Genomic DNA, 16,458 nt, shown 5'->3' with positions numbered 1-16,458 from the left:
TCTGGTTGCACTTTGCGAAGTGGCAACAGGGCTCCCAATATTGCAATATTGAAATAAAGACCTTACTCAGGTGAGAACTCTCTCTTGTGGCTTCCTTGATAGTTAAATTTCCACGACACACCGCCGTTGTTTTTCTCCATCGGAAGTTTGTCGTTAAGGAAAAACATCGCTGTCATTTTCTTGCCAGCCGGCGGCATTTCTTGTGCAGCGATGAGCCAGATTTGTATTTCGGATTTCGGAAGTTGTGTGAATTTCTTGAAGCTGAAAGTCAACTCGCTCCAGAAAAGAAATGTGCAGTCGCATGAAAGCCGTGCCTGCTTATTAAACCGCAGGACCTGAGCTTGCGTTCTGTTTCTCATCGCGTTCGCAAAGGCGATTCCTGCCTCTAACACTGCTATGTCTGCGATTCAAAGTGCCGTGTGGAGCAGCTTCTAAAGTCTTGTTCACGCTCCTCCGATGTTGCTTTCTCTGTGCCTAACGAAGTTCCATTTTGGTGTCGGAGCGGGGAGACCTAATCATTCCAGCTTTAAGCCACCCTTCAATCTTCTGAGGGGTGTCTGAGTGCTAGCATGTCATTTGCCTTTTTTTTTTTTGAAACGGAGAGCGACGTTGAAAAAGGTTACCTCCGCCGCCTCGCCCTCCGTGTTAAATGATCGCAAGACGGCGGCGGCGGCGCTCCCTGTAGTTGTGGCCGAGCGGTTAAGGCGATGGACTAGAAAGCCATTGGGCTTTCCCCGCGCCGGGTCGAATCCTGCCGACTACGGCGTCCTTCTCGTGTCGCCGTGCGCCTGCCCAGAAAAAGGCGGAGTGCCGTTTCTCTCTTCCTGCTTCTTGTACAAACGCTAAATCGCTTGGACCTGCTGCCTTGGAAGTCATGTCTTCAGCGTCCCCCAGCGACATTTCACACCTGGAAGCAGACAACCACGCTTTTGGCATTGGCATGCCTTGCGCCCTACTTCCAGCCTTTGAAGATCTAATTATTCAAACTGAAAGAACCGACTGAATAGGTGTTTGCAGTGCACCAGGAGGAGCAGTGACCATAGCAGTGGAGGGGTGAGGATGGCGCAGATGGAAACGTTTTCATGCGCTCCTCTGGGAGGAATGAAAATAAAAGGCGAAACCGGAAACAGTAGTAGCCGCAAGAGGAAGTGTCTTCAAGCGCCAAGCAAGCGCTCCTCGTTAGTATAGTGGTGCGTATTCCCGCCCGTCACGTGGGAGACCAGGGATGGATTGCTTGACGGCGAGCCGGGTTGCTTTTCTCCCATCAGATTCCAACCGCTAATGCTAACGCAGTTTGTGGGAGCTTACGTGCTTCTCCTTTTCCGTCATTTTCGGACGACTATTCCAAAGGGGTAACCTGATGGAATAGGGGCCTGAAGACACGAGGCATTCTTAATCCAGCACTGGGCTGCACGGCCTTCTGTTGCGATCAGATTATATTCGAGTGAAAAAGCCAGAGCAGCCGCTTCCATCCTATGGAGTACGAGCTAAATCAGGAGAGGTATGGGACACGCGCGTGCCTATAGGTGCACGTCTCCTACGTCAGGCTGCTTCACCCATGTGCACCCGACTGGAGAGGGAATGGAGCAAGCTTTTTGTCAGGAGTGGGATTCGAACCCACGCCTCCAGGGGAGACTGCGACCTGAACGCAGCGCCTTAGACCGCTCGGCCATCCTGACGCCAGCCCCCTCCCCCAAAGCGGTCTGATGAGCCACCGCGATCCCATTACGCTCTTCGAGTATCGCACTGTTATTAATACTACAGTGTGACTCCAGCATTAAAATGTTTGGAAAATGTGTCGGCCTTTATAATCCAGTGTAGAGCAGCGTGTGATGATTTGTGCTACAAAACACCAAGCGCTCAAAGTGACGTCTGCGTTTGTCACTGAAACTTTCAACTCTTTCATCACTTATGTAGGAAATACAAAGAGCAGTTAGGTGGAACGTGTAGGATGGCCGTCAGCAGAGTGGCGCAGCGGAAGCGTGCTGGGCCCATAACCCAGAGGTCGATGGATCGAAACCATCCTCTGCTACATGTGTCTTACGCGCGGTTCATAAGCATTCCATCGGGTTAGCAAAGTGCATTAAAGTAGTGTGGATCTCCCTTTCCTTAAGTTCTGTTCTGAGTTTCTCTCTCGTGTGTGTTTGTGCAAGCTTGACACTTGCGGGACTCTTTCATCTTCACCAATACGGAGATGACCAAATGTGTCTTCGGTTGTTCTGAGATCTTTGATAGTTTCTTCGAATGCTTCAAGTGAACCTCGAAATCGAAGCAGTTATGTTTATATTGATTTCTCGCATTAATCATTATTAACCAGGAACAGCCAGCACAGTCGGTCGCATTAGTAATTATGTCACGTCTCTACTTAGCAGAGCATTCAAAGACCCACTGGAAGCAGGAAAGCACTAAGACACTGCAAAACTGAACTCGGGAAAATCATACTGGGAGCTCTGAGCGATGTCTGCATCCAAGCCATCCAATACGGACTCTGAGACCTTGGAATATCAACACTATGATGCGCTACCTTTTCCCTGGAGCAAAACGATGGAATTAGAAGAATGCTTACCGCAGGATACAACTGTGCCGTTGTTATTTGGAGCACGGTTTTCACTTGCATGAAAACTACAGCAGAACGTAGAAGGATGATCACAGAGGAGTCCACGCGGGCATGCTGAGGAGATTGTAGGTCGTACATTTCAATGATTACTGACATTTGCGCTGCTTGAGGTACAGTAATCAACAAAGAACAGGGTGTGCTACTCTCGAATCCGGTCACCACATGATGAAAAGCCAGGAAGTATACCTTGTCCAATTGACGTCAACAGGGACACGTTAACCCCTTGCTTCCCTGGCGCCCGGCTAGCTCAGTCGGTAGAGCATGAGACTCTTAATCTCAGGGTCGTGGGTTCGAGCCCCACGTTGGGCGGTGCCCGTCTCCTTATTAACAAAGTTTCGTGCTCATCCTTGACCCTCTTACACCTTGATGGTACCGAGCACTAAACTTTAATTCACAGGTGTGATGAAACTGAGATGAAAAGGGCTTATCTAGCTCTTTGCCCGAGAGATAAATCAAAGGTTCCGCAGACAATCCGTTGGCTCCGGTCACTCTGACGCAGATAGGAGCTGCAGCCATCATAACTTGTATGAAAACTGATAAGAGCTCCTGTCTATTTACAGTTTCATTTACTCTAGCCTTTCCTTAAACACTGCGTGTACGAAGGCTAAGAAATTGCAGAGCTATTCTAATACAATAACTATTTGGAATCTTTTCGCCATAACAGTTTCACTGTGATTTTGCAGGTAACACGTACGTACGTAACATTTTGAACCGCACTGGAAAAATATGGGAAAGAAATGGCGAAAAGCAACTCTTCAACACGTGGCAATATCTTCCTGAGCGGAGTCCTGTTCTCGAAGCTCGACACTCTGCAAGAGTCACTTCTCCCAACTTGCGCCCGCAGGTTTCCGTAGTGTGCCTGCAAAGAGCCATCCGTTTGAGACAGGCGCACGTTCCGATTTCATTGAACTAAGCTAGATGCACAATTTCGAATGCAGCCTTCATCACAAACGACAGTTCATTTCTCGAAAGCTTGTCATGTAAAAAAAGGAAACAAAGAACGAAAACATACAGCTGACAATCTTCTGAAGCTGCAGATTTAGCTTTTGAGAAATGGACATTTTATGTATGCAGATGCTTTTCAAGCGCTGGTTTTAGAACGTCGCTGTGCTTCCAGCATCATTCTCAGCCTTCTAAACTGCCTATCGAGGTGCCGATCACTTTGTAAAGCGCTTGAGAGGCCAGAGCTGCTCAAACTGCTCTTGCCGTTTCCTTCAATCAAAAGCACTATTTTGTTCGTTGTATGGAAAGCTTTTCAAGTCTTGCATCGACACACACCTTTCCTGAAATGTCCAAAGGGTGAATGTTTCGCAAAGAAATCCAGTCTACCTTTAGGGGGCATGATGTTGAAATCGGAACAAGCCCTGGGTGGGCTTGAACCAGCAGCCGTTCAGTTAACAGCTGCACAGAAACGCCCCCCGCTTGCTTTGTATCATTCGCAAGTTTCTGGTTAGAGAGTAAAAAAGGCTGGAATTCTTTTCCAGAAGCAGCCGGCAGGATTTCTTCTGCACCCACCCAGAAAAGCCAAGAACTGTATTTCATCTGTCGCAAGCTGTATGTTCCAGAAAGAGAATGAATACTTGCATTAAACTGAATCAAGCCGACAGACACGCACCTGAAGTGGAAATCTAATAAGTAAATTGATTCTTAAAATGTAGAGAGCTTTGAAAAAAATATATTGGTGCTTTTAGATAATATATTTCAAGGATGTTATTGCTGTGCTACAGTACGTGCAGAATTTTAGAAAACAGTGCGTCAACAAAGTACACTGTTTGGGTAACTTTAGAAGACAATGTACCAAAACAATATATGCTGTCTGGGTCGTTAGAATTAGCCGAAAGTAACTGATAAGCTTTGAATAACAAATCTAGTGCTTCTTCTCTCGTTCTATGTTGTAATCTGTTTTGTCTTAGGGAAAGGGGAAGCTTTTGAAGGGACAAAGCACTGAGCTTTTTTACAGCGCAACGTCTTATAAAAACCCTGTACTGCTTGTAACAAATTGAGTCTCCGGTTGCACTTTGCGAAGTGGCAACAGGGCTCCCAATATTGCAATATTGAAATAAAGACCTTACTCAGGTGAGAACTCTCTCTTGTGGCTTCCTTGATAGTTAAATTTCCACGACAGAATTGGCACCCCAGATGGGACACTAACCTGAGCGCGGACGGCTGCTGAAACTCCATCCGGAGCCGGACAATTTTAGCAAATTGGACGAACCTCGGAGGATAAACTGTTTGTCCTTCCTGAGACGCGTCTGGAGAATTCACGGCTGTCTGACGTCAGTAAGTGATCCTTTTAACGAACTTTTGTTTTAAGACGATTTATAAGAATTTTTTCTGTGGTCTTATAGCAGAGAAAGAGCAGGCCGGTGAGGGTGTTCTCTCGCGGGTTTGATGAGTCCGGGACTCATAAAGAACTTATCTTAACACAGACGTGTGGTTTTTGCTCTGCGGAGTAGTTAATGTGATAAGGTTCTAAAGTAAGGCACCGATCGGTAAAAATGGGAAATGAAAATTCGAAGACGGAAACAGGACCGAGCGGTCCAGCGAAGTACATGTACAGGGAATTTGGAGAAAGGGGAATAGTGTCTTCCATCGTGGAGTAAGTTAGGTTTTCCAGAAAATGGTAGTTTTAGTACCAGGCAGATACAACAACTAGAAGAACAGTTAAAGTTAAAGAAATGTAATGCATCTTGTTATGTATGTGCTTTAATGCCTCATTCTACAGCCTCACCCATTTCTCTCCTGGTTAGAATCACTGTTTGGGCCAGGGGGAATGTTTTTCTTTAAGTTACTAACACCGATTATAGGGGCTGTGATACTTGTCTTCCTGTTTTTATGTTGCTATATGACATGTATTATTCCAATGCTTTTCAAATATGGTAATGAATATGTTTGCGCATCAGTATGTTCTGATAAGAACGCAAGAATCCGAAGTATGGGAGCCTCCTGGGAGTCCATATGAAGAATCTAACTTTTAATCATTTTCAAGAATAAAAAGGAGGGAATTGAAGTGGAAATCTAATAAGTAAATTGATTCTTAAAATGTAGAGAGCTTTGAAAAAAATATATTGGTGCTTTTAGATAATATATTTCAAGGATGTAATTGCTGTGCTACAGTACGTGCAGAATTTTAGAAAACAGTGCGTCAACAAAGTACACTGTTTGGGTTACTTTAGAAGACAATGTACCAAAACAATATATGCTGTCTGGTTCGTTAGAATTAGCCGAAAGTAACTGATAAGCTTTGAATAACAAATCTAGTGCTTCTTCTCTCGCTCTATGATGTAATCTGTTTTGTCTTAGGGAAAGGGGAAGTTTTTGAAGGGACAAAGCACTGAGCTTTTTTACAGCGCAACGTCTTATAAAAACCCTGTACTGCTTGTAACAAATTGAGTCTCTGGTTGCACTTTGCGAAGTGGCAACAGGGCTCCCAATATTGCAATATTGAAATAAAGACCTTACTCAGGTGAGAACTCTCTCTTGTGGCTTCCTTGATAGTTAAATTTCCACGACACACCGCCGTTGTTTTTCTCCATCGGAAGTTTGTCGTTAAGGAAAAACATCGCTGTCATTTTCTTGCCAGCCGGCGGCATTTCTTGTGCAGCGATGAGCCAGATTTGTATTTCGGATTTCGGAAGTTGTGTGAATTTCTTGAAGCTGAAAGTCAACTCGCTCCAGAAAAGAAATGTGCAGTCGCATGAAAGCCGTGCCTGCTTATTAAACCGCAGGACCTGAGCTTGCGTTCTGTTTCTCATCGCGTTCGCAAAGGCGATTCCTGCCTCTAACACTGCTATGTCTGCGATTCAAAGTGCCGTGTGGAGCAGCTTCCCCAGTGGGCAAAAGACGTATAATATACGTCTATTAAACGCATACCTTAGACGTCTAAATGTGGTCTAAAATTCGTCTAGAATGAAATTCTAATATACGTCTAAAGTTATACGTCAATTATACGTCTATGTTTAGACGTTCATTATACATAAATGGTTGGAGTTCTATTATACGGATAAATTTAGAGGACTATTATACATATATGGTTGGAGTTCCGGATAACTTTAGAGGACTATTATACGGATAACTTTAGAGGTCTATTATACGTATATGGTTAGAGGTCTATTATACGGATAACTTTAGACGTCTATTATACGTATATGGTTAGAGGTCTATTATACGGATAACTTTAGAGGTCTATTATACGTATATGGTTAGAGGTCTATTATACGGATAACTTTAGACGTCTATTATACGTATATGGGTAGAGGTCTATTATACATCAAAGATAGGTTTTATAGGTGTAGAAACAAGTAAACCAAGCCAATGATTTGGTTTAGAAATTTATTCTGAAAATACACATTCACACCTGAAAAATTAAATTATACATTGTATGCAATCAATCAACAATCAACATATGTGCAATAATCATAAAAAAAACACAACTAGTCTTAAACTTCAACTACAAATTCTGGTAACATCAATATACAGTATAGTAATGACAAACACAAACTAATTTCATTAACACACTAACTCAAAACCACATTTTGATTCAAATATAAATTTTAAAATGTACAACTTATATATTTCCAAAAAAAACAAATATTACAATGGAAGTTAAGACGATTTTTGTCCACCATTTGCAAACCCTGTCTAATTGTCCTAACAGGACCAGAAACCTATTATTTTCAGTGTCCAGATCTCCTGGCCCCCTGCCTTGCATATGTATTCTTCAAGTAACGCATTGCGTGCTCCTTTATATCTTTTTCTTTCGATGTAGGGTGGGACTTCAGCACTGCAGCTAGGAGAAAATTATATAATATTACTACTCAAATAAATGATAGTTAATATCTTCTTGAGTATAATCTAAAAAATGAACCATTAAGGTTTACTAAGCTCAAAGCTGAAATAAACGGATAAAATTAGAGAAACGGCAAAACGATTTTGTGTAATCTTCCCCTTCACACTATTTTTATGTGCCATTTTTTGCTTATTAACATACTATTTTAATCAAAATAATATTAAGTAAGATCTGTATGTATTCAGATAGTATTATTATTATTATTATTTATACTTACTCGTCAAAAGAGGATTGCTGAGATATTTGCGGATATACTTCTACGTTTGAAAAACGTGTCCAAAATGGCGACCAACGAATACTAGCAATGCATTGTGGTATATAACCGGAAAATATGCTGGGTTAGATATTTTCTCAACGTATGCGTTTATTAATGTTGTCGATATTATGGTTGAAATTTAACATTGATAATACATCGCGGCTATGTGCCCCCTGCTATGTGCTGATGTGCAATTTTAACGCATACAGTTAGTAAGGATCGGTCACTGTTATTATATACAGTATAATGACATTATGGAAAAGGATTGGGAACAGGCCTGGCGTCACGGGGGGAGGAGTGTCGTCCCTTCAGTTTTGGGCAAAAGGATTTACTTAACTTAACTTGTGCCCTAAAAAAATAGTTGTACTTTGTCAATGGTCAGACAACACTAAATGACACTAACAGTCACTCGGACTGTTTGATGGGCAGGAGGGCTATCCGTCCAGGAACTGCACATATCAGTGTCGTTATTGAGTGTCAACATTACGATCCTGTTTGCTCAGTTGGACCGATTCCTTGCAGTAGTTTATCATTATACTTAAAATCGTTATATAACTAGGACTAGTTATAGCAGTCTGTGCTTTCTGTTGGTTTTACAACATTTTTTTCTTAACGATTCAGAACGTCCATGTAGCTGCAAAAATGAACGCTTATGGTACTTTTCGCTCCAGGCAATACAAACCGTGAGAGTGACGAAAAATGTGAAACTGAACTTCATCGCAAATACCAGATTGCTAGTCGTCTTCTATCATGAAGCACTAACCAATGGCATAGCTGCGAGATTTCATTTGGGTAGCTGCACCGTACAGCTCCGTTTCAACCGAAATATCACCCCCCCTCAGAATTTCAGACGCCCCCCTACAGATTTTTCCCCGGGCACCGCGCACTGATCGGGGGACGGGGTGTCCAGGAAATGGTATCAACTTTTCCCAAGAAAATAAAAATAGAAACTCTATAGGCACTCAAACATTTTACTGTTTTTTTTCAGGCAGGTGGCAAGACCCCCTCCGCAAAACCCATGTTTGCCAAGCTGTGGGCATTGATTCGTCGAATATACGTATATATACGTCGCCTCGACGTATAATCAACGTCGAATTGCAACCGTAAAATCGACGACATGAATAAACGCATATATATAACGTCGAAAACACATCTAACACAGTGCCTGAGGCTTTTTACTGAACAGTATGTATCGTGTGTGCCGCAACTAGGAGTATACGGCACTGTGCACAGTGTACGAAGTAAATTATTTTCGCAGTAATTAATTTACACGTGTATAATAAATATAGTAAATATAATAAATTAATTACATCCCGCCCGTCACGTGGGAGACCAGGGATGGATTGCTTGACGGCGAGCCGGGTTGCTTTTCTCCCATCAGATTCCAACCGCTAATGCTAACGCAGTTTATGGGAGCTTACGTGCTTCTCCTTTTCCGTCATTTTCGGACGACTATTCCAAAGGGGTAACCTGATGGAATAGGGGCCTGAAGACACGAGGCATTCTTAAACCAGCACTGGGCTGCACGGCCTTCTGTTGCAATCAGATTATATTCGAGTGAAAAAGCCAGAGCAGCCGCTTCCATCCTATGGAGTACGAGCTAAATCAGGAGAGGTATGGGACACGCGCGTGCCTATAGGTGCACGTCTCCTACGTCAGGCTGCTTCACCCATGTGCACCCGACTGGAGAGGGAATGGAGCAAGCTTTTTGTCAGGAGTGGGATTCAAACCCACGCCTCCAGGGGGAGACTGCAACCTGAACGCAGCGCCTTAGACCGCTCGGCCATCCTGACACCAGCCCCCTCCCCCAAAGCAGTCTGATGAGCCACCGCGATCCCACTACGCTCTTCGAGTATCGCACTGTTATTAATACTACAGTGTGACTCCAGCATTAAAATGTTTGGAAAATGTGTCGGCCTTTATAATCCAGTGTAGAGCAGCGTGTGATGATTTGTGCTACAAAACACCAAGCGCTCAAAGTGACGTCTGCGTTTGTCACTGAAACTTTCAACTCTTTCATCACTTATGTAGGAAATACAAAGAGCAGTTAGGTGGAACACGTAGGGCGGGCGTCAGCAGAGTGGCACAGCGGAAGCGTGCTGGGCCCATAACCCAGAGGTTGATGGATCGAAACCATCCTCTGCTACATGTGTCTTACGCACGGTTCATAAGCATTCCATTGGGTTAGGAAAGTGCATTAAAGTAGTGTGGATCTCCCTTTCCTTAAGTTCTGTTCTGAGTTTCTCTCTCGTGTGTGTTTGTGCAAGCTTGACACTTGCGGGACTCTTTCATCTTCACCAATACGGAGATGACCAAATGTGTCTTTGGTTGTTCTGAGATCTTTGATAGTTTCTTCGAATGCTTCAAGTGAACCTCGAAATCGAAGCAGTTATGTTTATATTGATTTCTCGCATTAATCATTATTAACCAGGAACAGCCAGCACAGTCGGTCGCATTAGTAATTATGTCACGTCTCTACTTAGCAGAGCATTCAAAGACCCACTGGAAGCAGGAAAGCACTAAGACACTGCAAAACTGAACTCGGGAAAATCATACTGGGAGCTCTGAGCGATGTCTGCATCCAAGCCATCCAATACGGACTCTGAGACCTTGGAATATCAACACTATGATGCGCTACCTTTTCCCTGGAGCAAAACGATGGAATTAGAAGAATGCTTACCGCAGGATACAACTGTGCCGTTGTTATTTGGAGCACGGTTTTCACTTGCATGAAAACTACAGCAGAACGTAGAAGGATGATCACAGAGGAGTCCACGCGGGCATGCTGAGGAGATTGTAGGTCGTACATTTCAATGATTACTGACATTTGCGCTGCTTGAGGTACAGTAATCAACAAAGAACAGGGTGTGCTACTCTCGAATCCGGTCACCACATGATGAAAAGCCAGGAAGTATACCTTGTCCAATTGACGTCAACAGGGACACGTAAACCCCTTGCTTCCCCGGCGCCCGGCTAGCTCAGTTGGTAGAGCATGAGACTCTTAATCTCAGGGTCGTGGGTTCGAGCCCCACGTTGGGTGGTGCCCGTCTCCTTATTAACAAAGTTTCGTGCTCATCCTTGACCCTCTTACACCTTGATGGTACCGAGCACTAAACTTTAATGCACAGGTGTGATGAAACTGAGATGAAAAGGGCTTATCTAGCTCTTTGCCCGAGAGATAAATCAAAGGTTCCGCAGACAATCCGTTGGCTCCGGTCACTCTGACGCAGATAGGAGCTACAGCCATCATAACTTGTATGAAAACTGATAAGAGCTCCTGTCTATTTACAGTTTCATTTACTCTAGCCTTTCCTTAAACACTGCGTGTACGAAGGCTAAGAAATTGCAGAGCTATTCTAATACAATAACTATTTGGAATCTTTTCGCCATAACAGTTTCACTGTGATTTTGCAGGTAACACGTACGTACGTAACATTTTGAACCGCACTGGAAAAATATGGGAAAGAAATGGCGAAAAGCAGCTCTTCAACACGTGGCAATATCTTCCTGAGCGGAGTCCTGTTCTCGAAGCTCGACACTCTGCAAGAGTCACTTCTCCCAACTTGCGCCCGCAGGTTTCCGTAGTGTGCCTGCAAAGAGCCATCCGTTTGAGACAGGCGCACGTTCCGATTTCATTGAACTAAGCTAGATGCACAATTTCGAATGCAGCCTTCATCACAAACGACAGTTCATTTCTCGAAAGCTTGTCATGTAAAAAAAGGAAACAAAGAACGAAAACATACAGCTGACAATCTTCTGAAGCTGCAGATTTAGCTTTTGAGAAATGGACATTTTATGTATGCAGATGCTTTTCAAGCGCTGGTTTTAGAACGTCGCTGTGCTTCCAGCATCATTCTCAGCCTTCTAAACTGCCTATCGAGGTGCCGATCACTTTGTAAAGCGCTTGAGAGGCCGGAGCTGCTCAAACTGCTCTTGCCGTTTCCTTCAATCAAAAGCACTATTTTTTTCGTTGTATGGAAAGCTTTTCAAGTCTTGCATCGACAGCACCTTTCCTGAAATGTCCAAAGGGTGAATGTTTTGCAAAGAAATCCAGTCTACCTTTAGGGGGCATGATGTTGAAATCGGAACAAGCCCTGGGTGGGCTTGAACCAGCAGCCGTTCAGTTAACAGCTGCACAGAAACGCCCCCCGCTTGCTTTGTATCATTCGCAAGTTTCTGGTTAAAGAGTAAAAAAGGCTGGAATTCTTTTCCAGAAGCAGCCGGCAGGATTTCTTCTGCACTCACCCAGAAAAGCCAAGAATTGTATTTCATCTGTCGCAAGCTGTATGTTCCAGAAAGAGAATGAATACTTGCATTAAACTGAATCAAGCCGACAGACACGCACCTCAAGTGGAAATCTAATAAGTAAATTGATTCTTAAAATGTAGAGAGCTTTGAAAAAAATATATTGGTGCTTTTAGATAATATATTTCAAGGATGTAATTGCTGTGCTACAGTACGTGCAGAATTTTAGAAAACAGTGCGTCAACAAAGTACACTGTTTGGGTAACTTTAGAAGACAATGTACCAAAACAATATATGCTGTCTGGGTCGTTAGAATTAGCCGAAAGTAACTGATAAGCTTTGAATAACAAATCTAGTGCTTCTTCTCTCGTTCTATGTTGTAATCTGTTTTGTCTTAGGGAAAGGGGAAGCTTTTGAAGGGACAAAGCACTGAGCTTTTTTACAGCGCAACGTCTTATAAAAACCCTGTACTGCTTGTAACAAATTGAGTCTCCGGTTGCACTTTGCGAAGTGGCAACAGGGCTCCCAATATTGCAATATTGAAATAAAGACCTTACTCAGGTGAGAACTCTCTCTTGTGGCTTCCTTGATAGTTAAATTTCCACGACAGAATTGGCACCCCAGATGGGACACTAACCTGAGCGCGGACGGCTGCTGAAACTCCATCCGGAGCCGGACAATTTTAGCAAATTGGACGAACCTCGGAGGATAAACTGTTTGTCCTTCCTGAGACGCGTCTGGAGAATTCACGGCTGTCTGACGTCAGTAAGTGATCCTTTTAACGAACTTTTGTTTTAAGACGATTTATAAGAATTTTTTCTGTGGTCTTATAGCAGAGAAAGAGCAGGCCGGTGAGGGTGTTCTCACGCGGGTTTGATGAGTCCGGGACTCATAAAGAACTTATCTTAACACAGACGTGTGGTTTTTGCTCTGCGGAGTAGTTAATGTGATAAGGTTCTAAAGTAAGGCACCGATCGGTAAAAATGGGAAATGAAAATTCGAAGACGGAAACAGGACCGAGCGGTCCAGCGAAGTACATGTACAGGGAATTTGGAGAAAGGGGAATAAAGTGTCTTCCATCGTGGAGTAAGTTAGGTTTTCCAGAAAATGGTAGTTTTAGTACCAGGCAGATACAACAACTAGAAGAACAGTTAAAGTTAAAGAAATGTAATGCATCTTGTTATGTATGTGCTTTAATGCCTCATTCTACAGCCTCACCCATTTCTCTCCTGGTTAGAATCACTGTTTGGGCCAGGGGGAATGTTTTTCTTTAAGTTACTAACACCGATTATAGGGGCTGTGATACTTGTCTTCCTGTTTTTATGTTGCTATATGACATGTATTATTCCAATGCTTTTCAAATATGGTAATGAATATGTTTGCGCATCAGTATGTTCTGATAAGAACGCAAGAATCCGAAGTATGGGAGCCTCCTGGGAGTCCATATGAAGAATCTAACTTTTAATCATTTTCAAGAATAAAAAGGAGGGAATTGAAGTGGAAATCTAATAAGTAAATTGATTCTTAAAATGTAGAGAGCTTTGAAAAAAATATATTGGTGCTTTTAGATAATATATTTCAAGGATGTAATTGCTGTGCTACAGTACGTGCAGAATTTTAGAAAACAGTGCGTCAACAAAGTACACTGTTTGGGTTACTTTAGAAGACAATGTACCAAAACAATATATGCTGTCTGGTTCGTTAGAATTAGCCGAAAGTAACTGATAAGCTTTGAATAACAAATCTAGTGCTTCTTCTCTCGCTCTATGATGTAATCTGTTTTGTCTTAGGGAAAGGGGAAGTTTTTGAAGGGACAAAGCACTGAGCTTTTTTACAGCGCAACGTCTTATAAAAACCCTGTACTGCTTGTGACAAATTGAGTCTCTGGTTGCACTTTGCGAAGTGGCAACAGGGCTCCCAATATTGCAATATTGAAATAAAGACCTTACTCAGGTGAGAACTCTCTCTTGTGGCTTCCTTGATAGTTAAATTTCCACGACACACCGCCGTTGTTTTTCTCCATCGGAAGTTTGTTGTTAAGGAAAAACATCGCTGTCATTTTCTTGCCAGCCGGCGGCATTTCTTGTGCAGCGATGAGCCAGATTTGTATTTCGGATTTCGGAAGTTGTGTGAATTTCTTGAAGCTGAAAGTCAACTCGCTCCAGAAAAGAAATGTGCAGTCGCATGAAAGCCGTGCCTGCTTATTAAACCGCAGGACCTGAGCTTGCGTTCTGCTTCTCATCGCGTTCGCAAAGGCGATTCCTGCCTCTAACACTGCTATGTCTGCGATTCAAAGTGCCGTGTGGAGCAGTTTCGAAAGTCTTGTTCACGCTCCTCCGATGTTGCTTTCTCTGTGCCTAACGAAGTTCCATTTTGGTGTCGGAGCGGGGAGACCTAATCATTCCAGCTTTAAGCCACCCTTCAATCTTCTGAGGGGTGTCTGAGTGCTAGCATGTCATTTGCCTTTTTTTTTTTTGAAACGGAGAGCGACGTTGAAAAAGGTTACCTCCGCCGCCTCGCCCTCCGTGTTAAATGATCGCAAGACGGCGGCGGCGGCGCTCCCTGTAGTTGTGGCCGAGCGGTTAAGGCGATGGACTAGAAAGCCATTGGGCTCTCCCCGCGCTGGGTCGAATCCTGCCGACTACGGCGTCCTTCTCGTGTCGCCGTGCGCCTGCCCAGAAAAAGGCGGAGTGCCGTTTCTCTCTTCCTGCTTCTTGTACAAACGCTAAATCGCTTGGACCTGCTGCCTTGGAAGTCATGTCTTCAGCGTCCCCCAGCGACATTTCACACTTGGAAGCAGACAACCACGCTTTTGGCATTGGCATGCCTTGCGCCCTACTTCCAGCCTTTGAAGATCTAATTATTCAAACTGAAAGAACCGACTGAATAGGTGTTTGCAGTGCACCAGGAGGAGCAGTGACCATAGCAGTGGAGGGGTGAGGATGGCGCAGATGGAAACGTTTTCATGCGCTCCTCTGGGAGGAATGAAAATAAAAGGCGAAACCGGAAACAGTAGTAGCCGCAAGAGGAAGTGTCTTCAAGCGCCAAGCAAGCGCTCCTCGTTAGTATAGTGGTGCGTATTCCCGCCCGTCACGTGGGAGACCAGGGATGGATTGCTTGACGGCGAGCCGGGTTGCTTTTCTCCCATCAGATTCCAACCGCTAATGCTAAGGCAGTTTGTGGGAGCTTACGTGCTTCTCCTTTTCCGTCATTTTCGGACGACTATTCCAAAGGGGTAACCTGATGGAATAGGGGCCTGAAGACACGAGGCATTCTTAAACCAGCACTGGGCTGCACGGCCTTCTGTTGCGATCAGATTATATTCGAGTGAAAAAGCCAGAGCAGCCGCTTCCATCCTATGGAGTACGAGCTAAATCAGGAGAGGTATGGGACACGCGCATGCCTATAGGTGCACGTCTCCTACGTCAGGCTGCTTCACCCATGTGCACCCGACTGGAGAGGGAATGGAGCAAGCTTTTTGTCAGGAGTGGGATTCGAACCCACGCCTCCAGGGGAGACTGCGACCTGAACGCAGTGCCTTAGACCGCTCGGCCATCCTGACGCCAGCCCTCTCCCCCAAAGCGGTCTGATGAGCCACCGCGATCCCACTACGCTCTTCGAGTATCGCACTGTTATTAATACTACAGTGTGACTCCAGCATTAAAATGTTTGGAAAATGTGTCGGCCTTTATAATCCAGTGTAGAGCAGCGTGTGATGATTTGTGCTACAAAACACCAAGCGCTCAAAGTGACGTCTGCGTTTGTCACTGAAACTTTCAACTCTTTCATCACTTATGTAGGAAATACAAAGAGCAGTTAGGTGGAACGCGTAGGATGGCCGTCAGCAGAGTGGCGCAGCGGAAGTGTGCTGGGCCCATAACCCAGAGGTCGATGGATCGAAACCATCCTCTGCTACATGTGTCTTACGCATGGTTCATAAGCATTCCATTGGGTTAGCAAAGTGCATTAAAGTAGTGTGGATCTCCCTTTCCTTAAGTTCTGTTCTGAGTTTCTCTCTCGTGTGTGTTTGTGCAAGCTTGACACTTGCGGGACTCTTTCATCTTCACCAATACGGAGATGACCAAATGTGTCTTCGGTTGTTCTGAGATCTTTGATAGTTTCTTCGAATGCTTCAAGTGAACCTCGAAATCGAAGCAGTTATGTTTATATTGATTTCTCGCATTAATCATTATTAACCAGGAACAGCCAGCACAGTCGGTCGCATTAGTAATTATGTCACGTCTCTACATAGCAGAGCATTCAAAGACCCACTGGAAGCAGGAAAGCACTAAGACACTGCAAAACTGAACTCGGGAAAATCATACTGGGAGCTCTGAGCGATGTCTGCATCCAAGCCATCCAATACGGACTCTGAGACCTTGGAATATCAACACTATGATGCGCTACCTTTTCCCTGGAGCAAAACGATGGAATTAGAAGAATGCTTACCGCAGGATACAACTGTGCCGTTGTTATTTGGAGCACGGTTTT

General features: G+C 44.1%; 5 non-coding genes across 5 annotated transcripts; 2 read left to right on the top strand and 3 right to left on the bottom strand.

Moving 5' to 3' along the window:
• Nucleotides 1-1,596: 1,596 nt before the first annotated feature.
• On the bottom strand, nt 1,597-1,679 carry trnal-cag (transfer RNA leucine (anticodon CAG)). Its single transcript has one exon. It is a non-coding gene; the product is annotated as a tRNA-Leu (tRNA).
• Nucleotides 1,680-2,853: 1,174 nt separating this feature from the next.
• trnak-cuu (transfer RNA lysine (anticodon CUU)) lies at nt 2,854-2,926 on the top strand. Its single transcript has one exon. It is a non-coding gene; the product is annotated as a tRNA-Lys (tRNA).
• A 6,505-nt stretch (nt 2,927-9,431) lies between these two features.
• On the bottom strand, nt 9,432-9,515 carry trnal-cag (transfer RNA leucine (anticodon CAG)). Its single transcript has one exon. It is a non-coding gene; the product is annotated as a tRNA-Leu (tRNA).
• Nucleotides 9,516-10,689: 1,174 nt separating this feature from the next.
• On the top strand, nt 10,690-10,762 carry trnak-cuu (transfer RNA lysine (anticodon CUU)). The gene has a single exon. It is a non-coding gene; the product is annotated as a tRNA-Lys (tRNA).
• A 4,684-nt stretch (nt 10,763-15,446) lies between these two features.
• Nucleotides 15,447-15,529, bottom strand: trnal-cag (transfer RNA leucine (anticodon CAG)). Its single transcript has one exon. It is a non-coding gene; the product is annotated as a tRNA-Leu (tRNA).
• Nucleotides 15,530-16,458: the final 929 nt, after the last annotated feature.

Source organism: Atractosteus spatula, chromosome 25 (assembly GCF_055471065.1).
Source record: "Atractosteus spatula isolate fAtrSpa1 chromosome 25, fAtrSpa1.hap1, whole genome shotgun sequence".
Lineage (NCBI taxonomy): Eukaryota > Metazoa > Chordata > Actinopteri > Semionotiformes > Lepisosteidae > Atractosteus > Atractosteus spatula.
This window is presented reverse-complemented; position numbering and strand designations above follow the sequence as displayed.